Genomic DNA, 16,992 nt, shown 5'->3' with positions numbered 1-16,992 from the left:
GTACTAGTAAGTACTGCACTTTAATAGGGAAAGAGTGAGACACAATGCGCAGCACAGCTGTACAGAACACTGCACTATTGATAAAATGAACCATCTGGTGGGACAGGGAGTGATTGCTACCCAAGTTGCTGGAGGTGGATCCGCACTAGACTAAATAGACACACAGACAGTCCCAATTAAACGGCACACATTGTTTCTTAGCAGGTGTAAACACCGCTTCCGGATGCACAGTCTATTGAAGATCAATCTGGGTCATGGGTGCAGGAGCAGCAAGAAATACCCTTCATGGATGGCCTTAACAATATAGATGTCAGCAGTGGGGTGGGGGGGGGCTTAACAGAGCTTAAGGTTTGCTGCCAGCTGTGGGAGAGGAGGTTTACAGAGAAGGTCAGCCTCTGAGGGTGTCAGGTAGCTTACTGTACATCCTTCAATTTTCAGGGGCTGAACCCAAAATTCAGTATTTAGAGTGAACATGGAAATTGAGAATATTACTTTGAACTCTGTGGGGCTCATTTCCCAAGTCCCTGGAGCATGAACGAAGGTGCCAAAGACAGGCATGAAGGAGTTATGCCTATCTTAAACCCTTACTACATGCTCCGTGCCATTTATGTACTTTTTTTAAGGTGGAGGGGAAGGCAGAAAGATTTACATTTCTTCTGTCTCTGCCTTTTCCTCTACACTTCAACAAGCACTTGGTTTTATGCTGGTGTGACATTTGCTTGTGTGCATAACACCAATGGATTCCTATGGAATCTGCCTGATTTTTACACAGCAAAAAGTAAGTGGATTCCACAGGAATCCATTGTACATGGTGCCTGCCATGCGTAAATGGCAATTGATATTTACACATTTTGCACTATGGAGTGCAAAATAGAGGTGTAAAGATGCTTCCTCCACCCTTTTACACCTTCCTTTTCCATTGTGCAGTGCAATTTTCAGAAATTGCCCAGAAGGGACTTGTTTGCATGTAAGTGCAAATCAAAGCTGCCTATTACTCTGTGTCTTTAGAACAGGGCCTCCATAAACTTCAGCCTCAGCCAGTTCATCTCAACTACTGACCACTTTCCCAACTGTTCAATATAATTTAATACAGGACCAGCAAAAAATGAAATATTAGCTTCTTTGCAGCCGGAGGAATCAAACAGTGATTGGCTAGCCACTGCAACTGAGGGATTGTCAGGCACCCATTCAATCCATGAGCATACTGCCGTAATGGGAATGATGGGTGCCTGAAAGCCTATGTTCTTGATAGGATGTATATATAACACTCTCCTTTTCACAGTGCACCTATGTATGTTGTGCACGTATAATGCACGTGCTGGTGATTTGACCCCCCACTGAAAAACAGAGTCACTTAGTGGTGAAATGATAAACAGCATCTCAATAGCAGTATCCTAAATGAACCAAAGATACATTGGAGCTGACATAGGGAGAATTGGAGCTAACATAGGGGGGAACATGTTGTTGTGAGATGTTCACTTCATCTAATAAAAACAAAAACATGATGTGCAAATGTCACTCCCAAGTACAGTATTTCAATCTTAACGTTCCATTCATTGCAGCTTGAATTCGTTTTGTGATTCATTCTTAAATGCATTTTTTTCTCTCCCTTTGGCCTTCCTTAAGACATACATGTCAAGGTTGAAACATTGATACAAAGTTGTCCAACGTCATTTTATGTAGGAAGCTGACTAAGATTATGGTCTCAACTTGACCACTTTCTTTATCGGCTCGAATTTCTATGGCTGAGATCCTCTCGTCCACCTCCTCCAGCTGGGCAAACACGCCTGTGTGTGTGTCCTCTATCTTCCTAGGCATCTGCTGTATATCTGACAGGTGTACTTGGGAGTGGCTGTCAGATTCCTCTACAGCTTGTACTCCGTTTTTCATTCCTGCCCGGGAGTCCATTATGAGACGTGATATTGATGATGTAGTAAGTTGGTCAGATTGCTTAACTGTTTTGGGTTTCGCCACGTTTGTATCATCCCTAGCTGGCTCTTAGGATGTCAGCCCACTAGAATGTCTGGTTCTTGTGTATTTTCTATTGGTTATCGGGCTAGATGCCATTATTGGACTGATCGTTGAGGGTCAGTAGTCATGAGCTGCATCGGCTATTACCGTACTAGGAATTTTCATTCACTTGGTTTTGGTTTCTTGCATGATGTTAATCATGACTAGAGGAGATTGCACACTTGTACAATATTGTGTTCCATCTTTGTAGGTTTGGCTATGGGATTTCTGTATTCTGCACCTTACAGCCAGCGAATCACTCACACTTTCTGAAAAAGTAAAATTACCACTGATTGCACAAGTATTATGTTCACTCATGATAGGGTTATGGCAGATCATGGGCTCAGATTCAGAGGAATGGTTCAGATTGTGTGGGATGTTCTGACCCACTAGGCTCTGCCCTGCAACATCACTGTGTGCTGCTTTCATCAAAAACAACAAAATGGCCGCCGAAAAGCCCTATGTGCACTAAAAATCTCTGGGAAGTGCGCAGGGAAACCAGAAAAATAGGCTGCCAAATCTACTTTGCCTGTGTCAGTGGTAGAACAGGAGACCACACTGCCAAAACCTGTCAGTGGGCTGCCCACAGAGTGAAATGGAACTACCTTAAAAGGCAGTGCTGCATTGCCAGGAAAACCTAGAAGTGCTCTAAAATCCGTTTTTCTTTGGCCATTGAAATTGCAAAATAATGGTTCCCCAAACATCAGAAAAGATCCAACATCCTTGTTGGGTGTTCACCATCACCTTATCTAAGGAATCCCCATAAGCACAATGTCAGGAGAAGCACATTTCATCACAAGAAAATCCACATTCAAAAAGGTGCTTGCCTGGGAAAAATATGGCAGATATGGGTGCAGCACCGCTAGCCACCTGTGTCTAAGCTGTCATTACTTATACTGTGAGTTTAAATTTGTACATTAAGATCAAATTGTCGAAAAGAAGAGACTTGCCATCAAATGCAATATAGGTTGCTACTATTCAATTTCTATTTTAAAAAAAGACTGGAATGAGAGATCTGTGTGTATATTTGTTGAAAATATAAAGCTTATTTAGAAAAGACAATTTTAAACAAAGTGTTTAAAACCTTGAGGGCGGGACCAAACAGGTTTGTGTATCTTAAACTCAAGCAAATATCTTTTTGAAAACGACTCATAGAGAACTGTGCAAAATTTGTAAAAATCTATAAATTATAGGTTGTTAACAGGAACATTCTGACCACAGTTTGAAACTACTCTGAACTCTGTGCTATGTTCAGAGACAGGACTACAGATAATTTGATTTTGTAGCAATTGTGATGAGGCTAGAAATATGAAACTGCACAGGATTATGCCCAAATGTTATGCGCATATATGTAGAAAAATGTGTACAGATCAGACACTGGGTAACCAACCAAAAGCGTGAAAAACTGTAAAATTTGAACCAAAGCTCTCACTGAGCTGGGACTCGGACGGATACTTGCTCTACTAAATCTGTGATGTAAATATGTATTGTTAGCAAGTTGGTTATATTGTAAATATGATTTATGTGAAAAATAGATTTATTGTACAGAAACAAAGGGGAGGTACTGCCTGGATTGTAAAATGCTGCATCATCATGAAACCATGTGTTCCGTCTCAAATCAGGAGAGGGGAAAGACTGTAACCAATAGGATTTCTAGAGGGTTTGCTTAGTATAATTCAGCCTACCCACTCCTTTGGGAAATACATAAATAGGGACAGTTTAGGACCTAGACACACAGATTCACCCATCAACTGATTTACTGGCAAAGTGCTCTGCAGGAAAAACCCAGATCCAAGACTCCAGAACTTTGAAAGTAGAGAGGCCCAATTCCAAAGCTGAACCCTTCTCAGCTGGCCTTTAAAATCTTGCAACCTGATTTTACCCCAGACTTCCACCAAGTGGCACAACAAAAAGAACAGCCTGGCCCTGCTGTTTCTGCTTTCTTGCCAAGAACTCTTGCTAGAACCCAGAGATCCAAACCAGTAGAGCAGAGATGTAACCTGATTGCTGCCACCCAGAACCAACCTGTCAGATCCAGTCCATAGGCTGTGCAGTGTCCAGAGTGCCATGCTGAGTACAGAACCGAGCGCCTGAATCCTGTCCGGTGAGCTAGCAGAATTCCAGTCCAGAAATCTTTTTGACCAGATCTTTGACGGGCCTATTCCAAACCATAGTTGTGAATATCTATAGCATAGAATTATCCATAGCCAGTATCTTATCCTTAAGTAATCCTATCCAACCCATTCTGTAATATCCAGAACTGCATTGTAGAACATCTTTTGTTTTCCTGAATCTTTCCCTTATCCATATAGTTCTTTGATAATTGTAGTGATAATATCATCTTTGCGCTAATATATTTGCCGAAGAAAGACAAGCGTCTCGGCAGATAGAAACCACCCGAAGGCATCACTGGGTCGGTGGATGTGCTGTTGTGTAGCTTGTGGCTTCATAGACTCCCTAGTGTAAAGAAAATCCTGTTTGTAATTTCAAAAGCGCATCTTTCATTTGAAATCTTGACTCTTTTCTGGGAAAAAACCGACCTCTACTAATACCTTCATAACTTCTGAACCGTGCATGCTAGAAATGAAAAAAAAACCGCATTCCAACTCCTTCTAGTTTTCCCACAATCGCGTTTCTCGCGCACGGAAAAGTTTGCCGCGGATCTTCATTTGGCTCAATTTCATCACTTGTAAAACAGCTTTCAATCTGCTAGTTATTCAATGATCATTGCTGGTGTTTACCTGAAACTATACAAAGCAGCTCCCACTAGTTTCGAATCCAATTTAGAGAATTAAATCCATTTTTCAGTGTTTTTCCCATTCATTCAAAACCACATTCAAAAGCATTTGACCTGTTTTGAAATCATTCCTTTTTCTCTCTATGCTTGCTGGGGGGAATTGGGATTGAAACTGTATTTGTTGAGTGTGTATTTCCTGAACCCTGTGTTCTCTCCTTCAATCTCTATATTGCATATTGGGGGGAATTGAGTAGTGTGCAGGGGGAAAGATTGACATTGCATTTGACTGAACCCACATAACGTTTTATTCTGTTCTGGATGAGTTTTCTTATCCATACTCCTTCTGATTAAAGAGATTGTTAATTGTAACATCACCCATTGGTGATCCTTGTATAAACATTAAATAGTGTGATATATATATATTGTTCAAATTCATAAAATAAATATTTTAACTTTGCAAAACAACCTACTTCTTGGTTCAGTGAGACCGGAGGGGGGGGGGATTCAAAGAGAGGGGCGTGATATAAGGGTACATCATTCAGAAATAAAAGAATTTATAGACATAAATATATAATTAAGGGTTCCAGCTGTGCATCACACGCTAGGCATTGACTTAGGTGGAGTACTGGGTTGAAATTACTTACAATTGTGAAGATCCGTCTATAACATCTCTAGTCTAGTTATTTGTCGCTCTTTTGGGGATACAACAGGTAGTCTAATGGTGGCATTAGTGTAAATGTCACGAATATGTATCTGCACTAAATACTAAGCAGAACACACATATGATATTGTCTCAGCTTTTGTGAATCAGCACATCTTTTAATTTGAACATCACTAATTACAGAGGTTGCTTTTCATGTCTGAATATCTTAATGTGTCTTTTGCACCAGTTGTTTCAGTTTTAATTTGCTGCAGCGCCATGCTTCCTTCTCACCTGTAAGTGCACTTCAGCTCGTTTTGAAGATCAGATTCAACCTCACGCCCACATAGTATTTGTACTGAACAGGATATAGGGGATAGAGAAAGTGAAGCAATAGCTACAGGTGGACGGTTTCTGCTACAATTCCCCTGGTGGAGGCAGAATTGAATAGAGGCGATGACAAGTGAGGGAGTCTAGCTGTGAAAACTGATGACACTACCTTAGCGTCCCTTTATTAAGACATGCAGTCAGCTCTTTGACCACTCTCAATGGTGAAGTTTGCAGATGATGTTACAACCATTCCTAGTATCGTTAGGCTCAATGTCAGCAGTGTCATCGAGGTGTAGCCTGGTATTCCCTGGTCCGATCTCACACAGGTTTCAAGGTCATAGTTCAGGTAGTTGAAGATGGACTCAGTTTGTGTCCTTCTGCGTGCAAGTCCACAATGCTAAGTGGTTGATATGTATTATGGTCTCCCACCCTCACAATACTACATTTCTACTGTGTTTTTGGATCCCGGGGAATTGCTTTGCTAAGCTAGGTGCAAATATCTAGACTTTATTTTCCTGGCAATCATTCTTTGGATGTACATTTCGACCGGTTCATGCTCAGTATTTTATTTCCCACCCTATCCACTCCAAATGCAGGTTCTCGTACCTTCTTGAATCAATCTACCAATGTCAATATGTATGTTTATATTGCTGAGCATTTTAATCTATTGCCTAGAATAGTCCTTCATATAGTTTTTTCTATGGATGGATGTTTGTTTGAATTTGAAATCATCCGTGAGATTATAGCAGGCAGGCTGTGTTTTTCTTTCTGTAGACAGGCTGCCTGCATTTACGTGATGTATTGTGGTTAGTTTGATTAGCATTGAAAGTTAGGGGCTGCCTTTATTTCCTTGATTTTTCTTTTTTTTTTTTAAACATTTATTTTATTAAGAGAGCAGGTTAGCATTCAGACCGTCCACTAAAGAAAGAATTTGACAAGGTATTGAGGCATGTACAGTATTGGCACATATATACAGAGTAGCAAGAAAAACACATCAAACATCCCACATCATGGCGAAGGGAGAGGCGTAGCATCCTCGTCCGGTATCTGGGAACACAAATAAATAGGCAACAGCGACCAAATGTCTTTGGGCCGACACTGTGTCGGGACCGATAAAACAAAAAAGTTCTTCATCGTCGTTTACCAAACATAAGTCTTTTAAGAAATTGGCTCTGGATGGTGCAGTTGTAGACTTCCATGATTTAAGGATACAGCGCTTGGCGACAACACATGAAATATTAAATAAACGCCTCGTAGTTTCTTTCACCTTACCAATGTCACCAAGCAAGTACTTTAAGGGGGACAGGGTCGCCGGAATCGACGTTATGTCTTCGAGGAGTTCTGCCACCTCCCGCCAGAATTCCATAATCAAAGGGCATGACCAGTACATGTGGTAGGGGCTAGCGTTTGGTGCATTGCACTTGGGGCAGGCTCCCGTGCAACTCTCAACAAATTTGGCCAGTCTGGCGGGGGCATAGTGGAGCTGATTCAGAACTTTAAACTGGATCAGCCGTAGCCCCCCGTTCATAGAGACGGATCTGGTGAGTTGACAGAAGCGTGACCACCGTATTTCATCAATCTGAGTGCCCGTATCCCGCTCCCAGGTCTCTCTTATCGTATTATGGGACGGGGAGTGGGTTTGTACTAGTGAGTATACCAACGAGACCCCTTTATTGTGACTATTAGGGGATACTATTGCCCTAATACATTCATGTACCTGGGGTTCCAACGGGAAAGATGGCCATCTAGCCGCAAAAGCAGTTTTCATACGATGATATTGAAAGCGTTTAAGTGGGCCTCCTCCCACCATCCCCATGAAGTCAGTGAGTTCACTTAATGTGCCATTTGGGAACATGTCCCTTAGTGTGAATAACTTGTTAGGATCCCAGGATTGTTGAATGGCTTTATCAAATGTTGGGGATATACTCGAGAAGTTCCACAGGGGGACCTCCAGGTCATAGGGGGTCTCAAGGCCTAATCTGTTATATATCTTGGCCCAGGCGCGTATGGTTGTATATACCGGGTCAAACGGGCATGTGTCTCCATAGACAGGGTTAAGAAGAAGTGATCTGATGTCATTGGGGCGATCACCATGTTTCTCCATGGGGATGTGGGGAGATGTGTCATCAGGGTCAAACCAGTGTTTAACAAATTGAGCCTGTGCAGCCAGATAATATAGTTCAAAATCTGGCGCAGCAATGCCACCCCGTGAGATGGTTCCACCATCTTATCCCACCCCAATCTGGTCGTCTTCCCATTCCAAACGAAATTAGAGTCGAGCGACTTGAGTTTCATGAAAAAGGACTTGCCGGGTCATATCGGAATGTTGTTAAAATAATATAAGAGTTTGGGTAAGACTACCATTTTGAGAATAGCCACTCTACCATACAAGGACAAGGGAAGGCTAGCCCACGTTTGGAACTTGGTCGTCAAACTCAGTAACAGTTCACCATGGTTCTGTGTATATAACAATTGTTTGTCCCTGGCCACCATAATACCCAAGTAACGTACTTGAGTCGGGGTGGGCCTAAACCCAGCAATTGCAGCGATGTTACCCGTACAATCCGTAAGGGGAAATATTTCGGACTTGGGAACATTGATTCTGTACCCTGAATATTCCGAGAACTCATGTATGTCCGACATTATGTGCTGTACGTTCTCTACTGGGTCGCGGACATATAGCAGGGTATCGTCAGCATATAGTGAAATGATCTGGGGGGGGCGGTCATCCTAAGCCCTCTATGTGAGTGGTTCTGGCGTATATGTTCCGTCATCGGCTCGATAGTAAGTGCGAAAAGTATAGGTGAAAAGGGACAGCCCTGCCTGGTACCTCTGTAGAGCCTAAACGAGGTGGACAAAGTGGCGTTGGTCAGAACCTTAGCAGTCGGGTGAGTATATAGTAGCTGTACGTATTTGATGAAGTAACGGCCAAAGCCAAATCGTTCAAGCACCAGGAAGAGATAAGACTAGGACACGGAATCGAAGGCCTTCTCGGCATCAAGGGCCACCATGGCAGCCTTTGTTGTGGGATCAATGTGTGCCATAACATTAAACAAGCGCCTCAGGTTTAGAGCTGTAGATCTAGTTGGTATAAAGCCCGCCTGGTCTGGGTGAGCAAGGAACGACATGTACGGCAGGAGCCTGGTGGCTAACACCTTGGCGAAAATTTTCGAATTGGTATTAATCAAGGAGCGCGGTCTATACGAACCCATGTCATGTGCAGGTCTACAGGGTTTCAGGAGGACAGTAATAATAGCTTCGCGCATCGATTCTGGAAGGTTCCCTTGATCCATCGCCTCCTCCCACACCTTTAACAGTAGGGGGGCTAGTTCAGTCCTAAATTCCTTATATAGTTCTGCGCTAAGTCCATCCGAGCCGGGGGCTCGGCTCCCTGACAGAGATTTAATGGCCTCTACGATTTCTTCAATAGTGATGGGCTGATCCAGTTTGTTACGGGTCTCAGTGGTCAGTGTAGGGAGGTCTAGGCTATCCAAATACCGCAACGTGTCTTCTTTACTTTTGATGTCATGATTGGAATAAAGGGAGGAATAAAACTCAGCGAAGGTGGAATTAATGTCCTGCTCCTTATTAACCAAAGCCCCAGTGGGTGTCAAAATACCAGGGATTGGGCTCCGATGTCTATCTATTTTAAGCATGGTGGCTAAAAATTTCCCGGCCTTATTACTCTCCCCATATCTACAGGCCTTGGCAGGCGCAGCCATGTATAAGACTTCCCTGCTGGCTAACGCGTTGAATTCCTTCAACGTGACATGCATTTGCGATAGTGTTGCCTTGTCCTGTGTGGCGCTATATTCAGTTTGTAACAGGCCTTTTTTAGTTTCGACTGCGCCAAGCTTCCGTCTTACAGCTTTAAGCATACCCGTGGACTTGCCCAGGATAGTATCCCGGATCCAGACCTTGAATGCCTCCCAGAGAGTAGCATAAGTGGTTACCGATCCCTCCTTTATTTCAATAAATTCCGTGATCTCAGTATGGAGGGCTTCGCAAATATTAGTGTCCCTGAGTATGGCGGGGGGCATTCTCCACCGTCTAACTGGAGGAGGGGCATCACCCAGCTGAATGCCAAGTGTTACTGGTGAGTGGTCAGAGAGGGTGCGGGGGTGTATTTCACAACTGGTGACCATGCCGGCCAGGGGTGAGCTAATGAACAAGTAATCGATACGTGAATGGGAATCATGGACAGAAGAGTAAAAGGTGAATTTCCTCTCAGTAGGGTGCACTGTGCGCCAAGCATCTACCACATCCATCTGTTCCATCAACTGCCGCACAACCAATGCGGCTCTGGAGGGGGTCCTGGGGGCAGTAGAGGACCGATCAAGGGACTGGTCCAAAATAGTATTGAGATCGCCGCCCCAGATTATCAGTGCCTCCCCTGACGTAGTTAGCATATCAAGTATCGTACAATAGAACTGTGGATCGTCCACATTTGGCCCATATGTATTAACAAGTATTAATTGGTATCCCGCCAACTCCCCCCAGACTAGTGCATATCTGCCAAGCGGATCTATTTTACTGGAGTGGTATTTAAAGCACAGCTTGGGGTGTATGAGGGTTAACACTCCCCTAGACTGTGTTGAGTATTCCGTGTAGTATCTCTGGGGGCCCCATCTTGGCAGGAATGCAGAATTGACATTACCCAGTGCGTGCGTCTCTTGAATGAAAAGAATATGAGGATTGTGGCGTGTACCATATGCTGCCACCCTCCTCGCCTTCACCGGGTTGTTAAGCCCGCAAATATTCCAGGAGAGTAGCTTGACTTCTAAGCCCCTATCAGCCTGTGCCATACCCGCATGTTGTAAAAATCATCTGTCCGTAGCCTCGCCCCTGTCGCAAGTGATGCGGCCATTCTGCCATGCAACCGCTCTCTGATTTTAACAATCGAACTCCTTTAAACAGAAACTCCCAAAACCATCCTGATCTGACACCAGGAACCCACAACATCTGTCCCAACTTTGTCCCACCCACCGCCCACATCAACTGGGGAATATTGACCCACTCAATAACCGTGGTCGAGCTTGTTTTGGCATTGACCAAACTTCCGGCCGCAGCCAACCTTGTATTCGAATGAAACCCCTTCAGGTGGTCCAAATTTCCACAACAAGAACACCCATTTCCAACCCCTCTTACCTCCCCCCCACCCTCATCATCACCCCCAACTTGACGATGTACCCAAAAACAATCGTGGAACATTCCCGGGGTAGCCATGTTGCCTCACATGGCCGCCTGATTGGCTCCAATCTCCAATAGTCACATGGAATGGAGCCGCCCTGCTTGTAGGACCCATAAGGCTGCAGTGGATACTACATAAGGATACAGACCAATCCGGTCGCCGGAGATCCCTAGTCCTCGGGTCTTGGTCTATTGTTCTGTGCTGGCCTGCCCCCCCCTCGGGGGTAGAGGTATGGAAGTCTCTATATACTGTGTGGCCTCAGTCGGGGATTCGAAAAAATGCGCCCTACCCGCATGTTGGATCCTCATCTTTGCCGGGAACATCAGAGCATATGGAATCTGGCGGTCTCTAAGGAGTCTCTTGACTGGTTCATATGATCGCCTGCTCGCCTGGACCCCGGCAGAAAAGTCTGGATATATATGTATTCGGCATTCCTCGTGTTGAAGCGTACCAGCCTCCCTGGCCAGCCGCAGGATTGTGTCCCTATCTCTATAGTTAAGCAGCTGTGCAATTATTGTGCGAGGGGGAGCACCTGGTTTGGGGGCCGGGGCAAGAGTACGGTGGGCTCTCTCCACCAAGAAATTTTCAGAGAATGACTCAGGACCGAATAGTGTTTTAAGCAGTTGTTCAAGTAGTTTCTCCATTTGGCCTTTCCCAAATGACTCCGCCACGCCGACCACACGGATGTTATTACGTCTTGATCTAGATTCAAGATCCTCGCATTTATGTTTCATTTTAGTCATGGCTTCCTTAAGCTGAGCGATGTCACGACCATGTTGTGAGATAGCGTCTTCGTTACTACTAATTCTATTTTCTGCATCAGTGACACGTATGCTCTCTTTTTCAACTCTTGCCTTCAGGGAGCCAATGGTAGACACTATATCGTCCAGTTTCATGTTCACTGCTCGGAATCCATTTTCCACAAGCATGGTGAGCTTGTCCTCCCATCCTTCAATGTCTGCAGGTGGGGTTTCATTAGCGTCAGCGTGCAACTCAGTTATGGCTTCCGGCGCCTGGCTGCCGGTAAATGCATCCATAGGACCCTTCCTCTTGTTACTGGGTGTCTTGCCTCCCTTCCCAGCCCTGTGCGGCTCGCCCATGGTGCCAGCCCCGGCCCGTTGTTTGTGGATATTCAGCGAAGCCACCTGGATCAGGACAACAGAGTTTGCAGCTGGGGCAACAGGGGCCCTCCGCCTCACCCCCCTTGCTCCCAAGACGTCTGTAGATTTTCTGGCAGGGACCCCAGTAACAGGGCACCAAGGCCCAATGTTAGGCACCAGCGATGGATATTTTCTCCCACGTAGTTAGGTGTCAAAACTCAGGGCGCGCCACAGTTTACGCCAAAGAGGGCCTATATAGATGACTGGGTGTCCACCAGCGCGTGGGATCGGCCAGGCCGCCAGCACAGGGCTTCATGCGCTAGGGCGACCGTGCCTGAAGTCGCAATAGGTAGTGTAATCTCCTGCGTATGTGCACCCACGACAAACAGATAGTTCTGGATGGGGACCGGGAGGCAAGGACTCCGCAGCAGACTACATGGATGTAGGGCGTGCAATGTAATATCAGGAGCAATGTTGCCCGCTAGTAGGGCGTTTCCGTCAGTCCCCCCTCACTGGCACAGGAGCCCCTCACCTCCCGCTGCTTCACGAAGCCGTGGGCTTTGGCCTCCGTAAATTTATGTAATGTCTTAGCGGGCGTGGGCCCGCACCTAACACAGAGACCGGCTTCCCGTCCACCGGGAGTGTCGGATCACTCGGGGCCAATTCCTCCGCGCCGCACATGCCGGCTCCCTGCCACGGGCAGCCGCGTAACAGGATGTCACCGCCGTGTCTAGTGGCGTCTCCGCCGCAAATTCCGGGGTGTGGGGCCACAGAAGAGTAGCGGGTATTGTACCTGAGGGGGGCACAACGTCTCCTCGTCTTCACGGCCAAACAGCTCTCAGTCCGCAGCTGCTCAGCGTGGGCGCGAGTCAGGCGCGGGCCGCTGACAATGGCCCCGCCCCCACTCGGCCTCCTCCTCGCCAGAGTCCACGGCTCCACGTTGCCTCTCCCTGGAACTCCGAGCCGGATCGTGCTCCCAACACCAGTCGGGCCAAATTCAGAGCGGCGTAACTTCGGCGCCAGAGACCGATTTCCACCAGGATTTGGAGACTTTGGGGACCAGACCTCGGCTCGTCTACGCAGCCATTTGTGGGTGCTTAGGTGGCTCCAAAACGGATGTTTTCTGGACGGATCTTGTACTGGAGCAGGAGCTCAGGATTCAGGCGGCCATCTTCGTCATGCGCAACAGCGCCCCCTTGATTTCTCTTTTTAAATAAACCAAAACATTCAGATTAAAACAGCATGGTTGTAGGGGTAGGGGGATTTTAGTAGTGGTAGGTGTATTACATTAGAGTAATTCCTTAGTAAAAAAAGAAATCCTTAGAAAAATAAATATTTTCCATAGATAGACTCAAATTTTTTCTGATTTGCCTTCTAAAATGTACTCATATCCTTGCTCTCTGATGTCTGTTGAGTCAGGCTCTGTGCTTTCTGCACATGACATCACTGTTTATTGGTGTATTTGCCTTGTCCTATGAGTATGGTTCGGTATTAGTCTCAATGTATCTCCTGTTTGGTTTGTCCTTGTCTTTTCTTGATCTCTGTTTATGTATACTTGTGTTTCCACTCCAGTCTTCAATCTCCGTTTTGTTTTACATCTTTTCTATGCCCTTAAAAAGTGTGGTCTCTGAGTTGGTGTCTACTGCCGATACCATATGGGGCAGGCGTCTGTTTTGCATGCGTATTCTGGTAAAGACTTAACCGTATCTATTTACTTGTCACATGTGCCCTACCTTAGACTGAGTATAACAGTATTGTCAGAAGGTCCAAGCTGCTGTAAGCTTGATTCTACTGTACGCCTGTTGTCAAGAGTACCTTGTTGTATTTGATCCCACTGGCTTCACCTACGCTACAAAGTGGGCCCTTATCGTATACCTGTAGACCTCTTACTCTTACATGCACACCTTTCTTTCTCTCTTTCGTGTCTGGATGTTTTTGAACTTGGGTAACTTTCAAGCAAAATAATGTATGTGATAAGAAGATAGAAGACACATTATTTGCATCATAACGAGACATGGACTGAGAAGATAGCTCAAGGGCAACGCGTTTGTCGTGGAAGCAAGACAACACAGAGCAACACAGGTTCCAATTCCAGCCCGGGCTTAGAGACTGGACTCCGCTATTAGGGTGCAATAAGAGATGAATTAATTAATCAAGTGGAGTAATACTAAATCATGCAAAGGTTCTGCATTCTTTACAGCTCCATACCATGGAAGGCTTCATTACTGAAAGCTTGCAAAACTGTGTGCTTTTAGATGGAGGTCATTTCGGCCACACAAATGAGTTGGTATTAACCATGTGGTATTACTGCAAGCAATAGTACCACGTGTCCCCAATGGAGTCCAATATGTTTCCAGATAGAACTCTCAATAACCTGCTATAAATTAGTTTGACAGTATTATCGCAGGTTATTCCACAAAACCTGGGACGAGGCCCGGTGCCTCATATCTTTTCGTGTTGATGAACAGTCACATAAAGATAAGCCTCAATTTTATTGCAGCATGCTTTCTCATATTTATTATGAGCCAGGAATTGATTAGCTATCAATGATTGATGTCTGTAACATTGTGTTCCTACTCAGGATTATAATTTCCATATCAGTCCTCTACATGGTTGTTTTTGCTTGAGCAAATTGATTACAAGCAAGCGCTACGGATCATTTGTTTCAATGTGTTCTGTATCCTACAGTATATGGCATCCGAGCGCTCCAGTGCTCCAGCACTGACAGGCTGTATCCGCCATTAATTGCCTTCCCTACTCTGCCTGCATTTCGGTTGAATCGTTATAGCATCTACAGATGTGAGTTATGCGTTCACACTATGACCCGCTGCAACCATGCACTTTCCACACTGCCTTAGAGAAAAGTAGCTCAGCGACTGAATATCTAACCCATTTTATGAGTGAATATCTGATTAGTCCCTTTATAACTAGACATTTATACCCTTGAAACAACTCATTGAAGGAGCAGGGACGTTGTGATTGTGAATGGCGTGGGTTTTAATTAAGACATGAATATTTGTTGATGTCCAGAATTTTATTTTATCTTTTCAAGTATTTATGGTGTAATCCTTCTAAAATGAGCAACTCCAAAGAATCTGTGTGTTAAAGAGATAATGCTCTATCTGCATACGTATTGCCATTATTCTTACTTGGGCATTAAAAATGTGGTCTATATATTGATACAACACAATAAGGGTAAAGTGGATAGTGCTCAATACTGTAGTCTTTCAGTTCTGCATATAATATGTGACACGTTTATTGCCTCTCAATTTATCAAACTTAACATGCTGAAATGCTGAGTCAGCCTCGCTGGGTGTTAAGCATTTTATTCCAGCTTAAAGACAAATCAGAGCACACCGTGCTTAACTATTGAAGCGATCACCATATGTACCCCGTTCCATTTGAATCTTTTCTCAACTGATGCGCTACACTTAGAAATGGCTTTAACATGTTTATTTGGCTATTTCTACATGGATGCTACATTACACATGAACTAACTAGGACATTGTAGGAGTCCCTATGCTGCAGGTTTCGATTGTTTAGGACACAGCTATCCAGCATCAGGTATTGGGTCACTGGGCACAGAAAGAGACAAACAGTATAATAACTGTTGAAGAGTCGTGCATTGTTCAAAATCACTGCATTCCTCACTTTGGTGCACATTTATTTCTTTTTTCCAGTGAAGTTTGATTTGTTGGTAAATGTATCAGTGTACCACATAGCACTAGAAATAGAGGTTTGCCACAACCGGAAGCACCTCAAAACCTTCCTCTTTGCTTCTGCTTTCTCTCCCCCTCTCCCCTGCTAAATTACTGAAACGGCACTGAATCTGCAACTGGGCCACTCACCGATCTCGGTCCTTGGCCCAGCCACTCTCCCCTTGCACTGCCTCCGGAAGCACCTCAAAACCTTCCTCTTTGCTTCTACTTTCTCTCCCCCTCTCCCCTGCTAACTTACTGAAACTGCACTGAATCTGCAACTGGGCCACTCTCATCGATCTCAGTCCTTGGCCCAGCCACTCTCCCCTTGCACTGCCTCCCTGGCAACCCCTGCACTGCGGGACTGTCTCTGTATCCCTACAGCCCCCCTTCCCAGCAGTTGTCTGCACTTACCTTGCACTTGCCACCAGCTGGCCCTTATTATTCATCTTGTATTCTACTAACCCTGTACTGCACTTTCCCCTCTCCCGTTCCCCTTGCACTTTTCCCTTCCCCTCTAGCCATGCACATGCGCAATCTGAATGACACCTCGCCTAGTAGGATCGTTGTCTGTCTTCCCTTTGTTCCCCCCTCCCTGCCTCGTCACGCCTTGAAACACTTGTGTATAGGAGGGTTACAAATGCCATATCATATCATATCATAACACTCCTGGGAGAGCCGGCAGCCAATTTGGACACTCAGATGCAGGCCTTTTTTTAAACAAATTTACCAGGTGAAGCCTTCTCACCGTTCTCAGTACCATTACCTTTTTCATGGACCGCCACTTTCTAAAAATCCCTTTCCTGCTCACCACAAACTCAGGTGAATTTGGTGGGGCTGTATAACTGGTAACGGCATACGCCCTTGGTTAAGGTCCCTTGCTGTAACGAGGCCTACTGACGGAGGTGGTAGGACATTACCTTCTTGCCCCTGCCGCTAATCTTGTTGTTATAACTTAATTGCAGTGGTCGAAGTGGGCGGGAGCAGTTGGGAGCGGTGCCGCTCTTCTTTTTGTATTACGTTTTACTGTTCCTATACTTTTATATGAAACTGAAACCGTTCTGAAATAGTTCCGTTTTAAAAATAATAGTGGAGGAACAAGTTGAAACTTGCACTTGCAGTGCACGTTCCCTTAAACAGCAGGCACACGTGTTTGGCGGTTTGTATTGTGCGTGGGATGGGGCGTGGCAATGGGGTGTGTGGGGAGCAGGGGACAGGCCAGTAGGGAGCATAATTCCACTACTTACTTTTCATACACTTCAACCACTGCTTAATTGGAAACGAAG

General features: G+C 45.2%; 1 protein-coding gene across 2 annotated transcripts in view; it reads left to right on the top strand.

Annotated features, from left to right (window-relative positions):
• MMP16 (matrix metallopeptidase 16) overlaps window positions 1–16,992 on the top strand; it is an 892,963-nt gene that overhangs the window by 435,674 nt on the left and 440,297 nt on the right. The gene's annotated exons all lie outside the window — the stretch shown is intronic.

This window comes from Ambystoma mexicanum, chromosome 5q (assembly GCF_040938575.1).
Source record: "Ambystoma mexicanum isolate Mex_15411 chromosome 5q, UKY_AmexF1_1, whole genome shotgun sequence".
Lineage (NCBI taxonomy): Eukaryota > Metazoa > Chordata > Amphibia > Caudata > Ambystomatidae > Ambystoma > Ambystoma mexicanum.
This window is presented reverse-complemented; position numbering and strand designations above follow the sequence as displayed.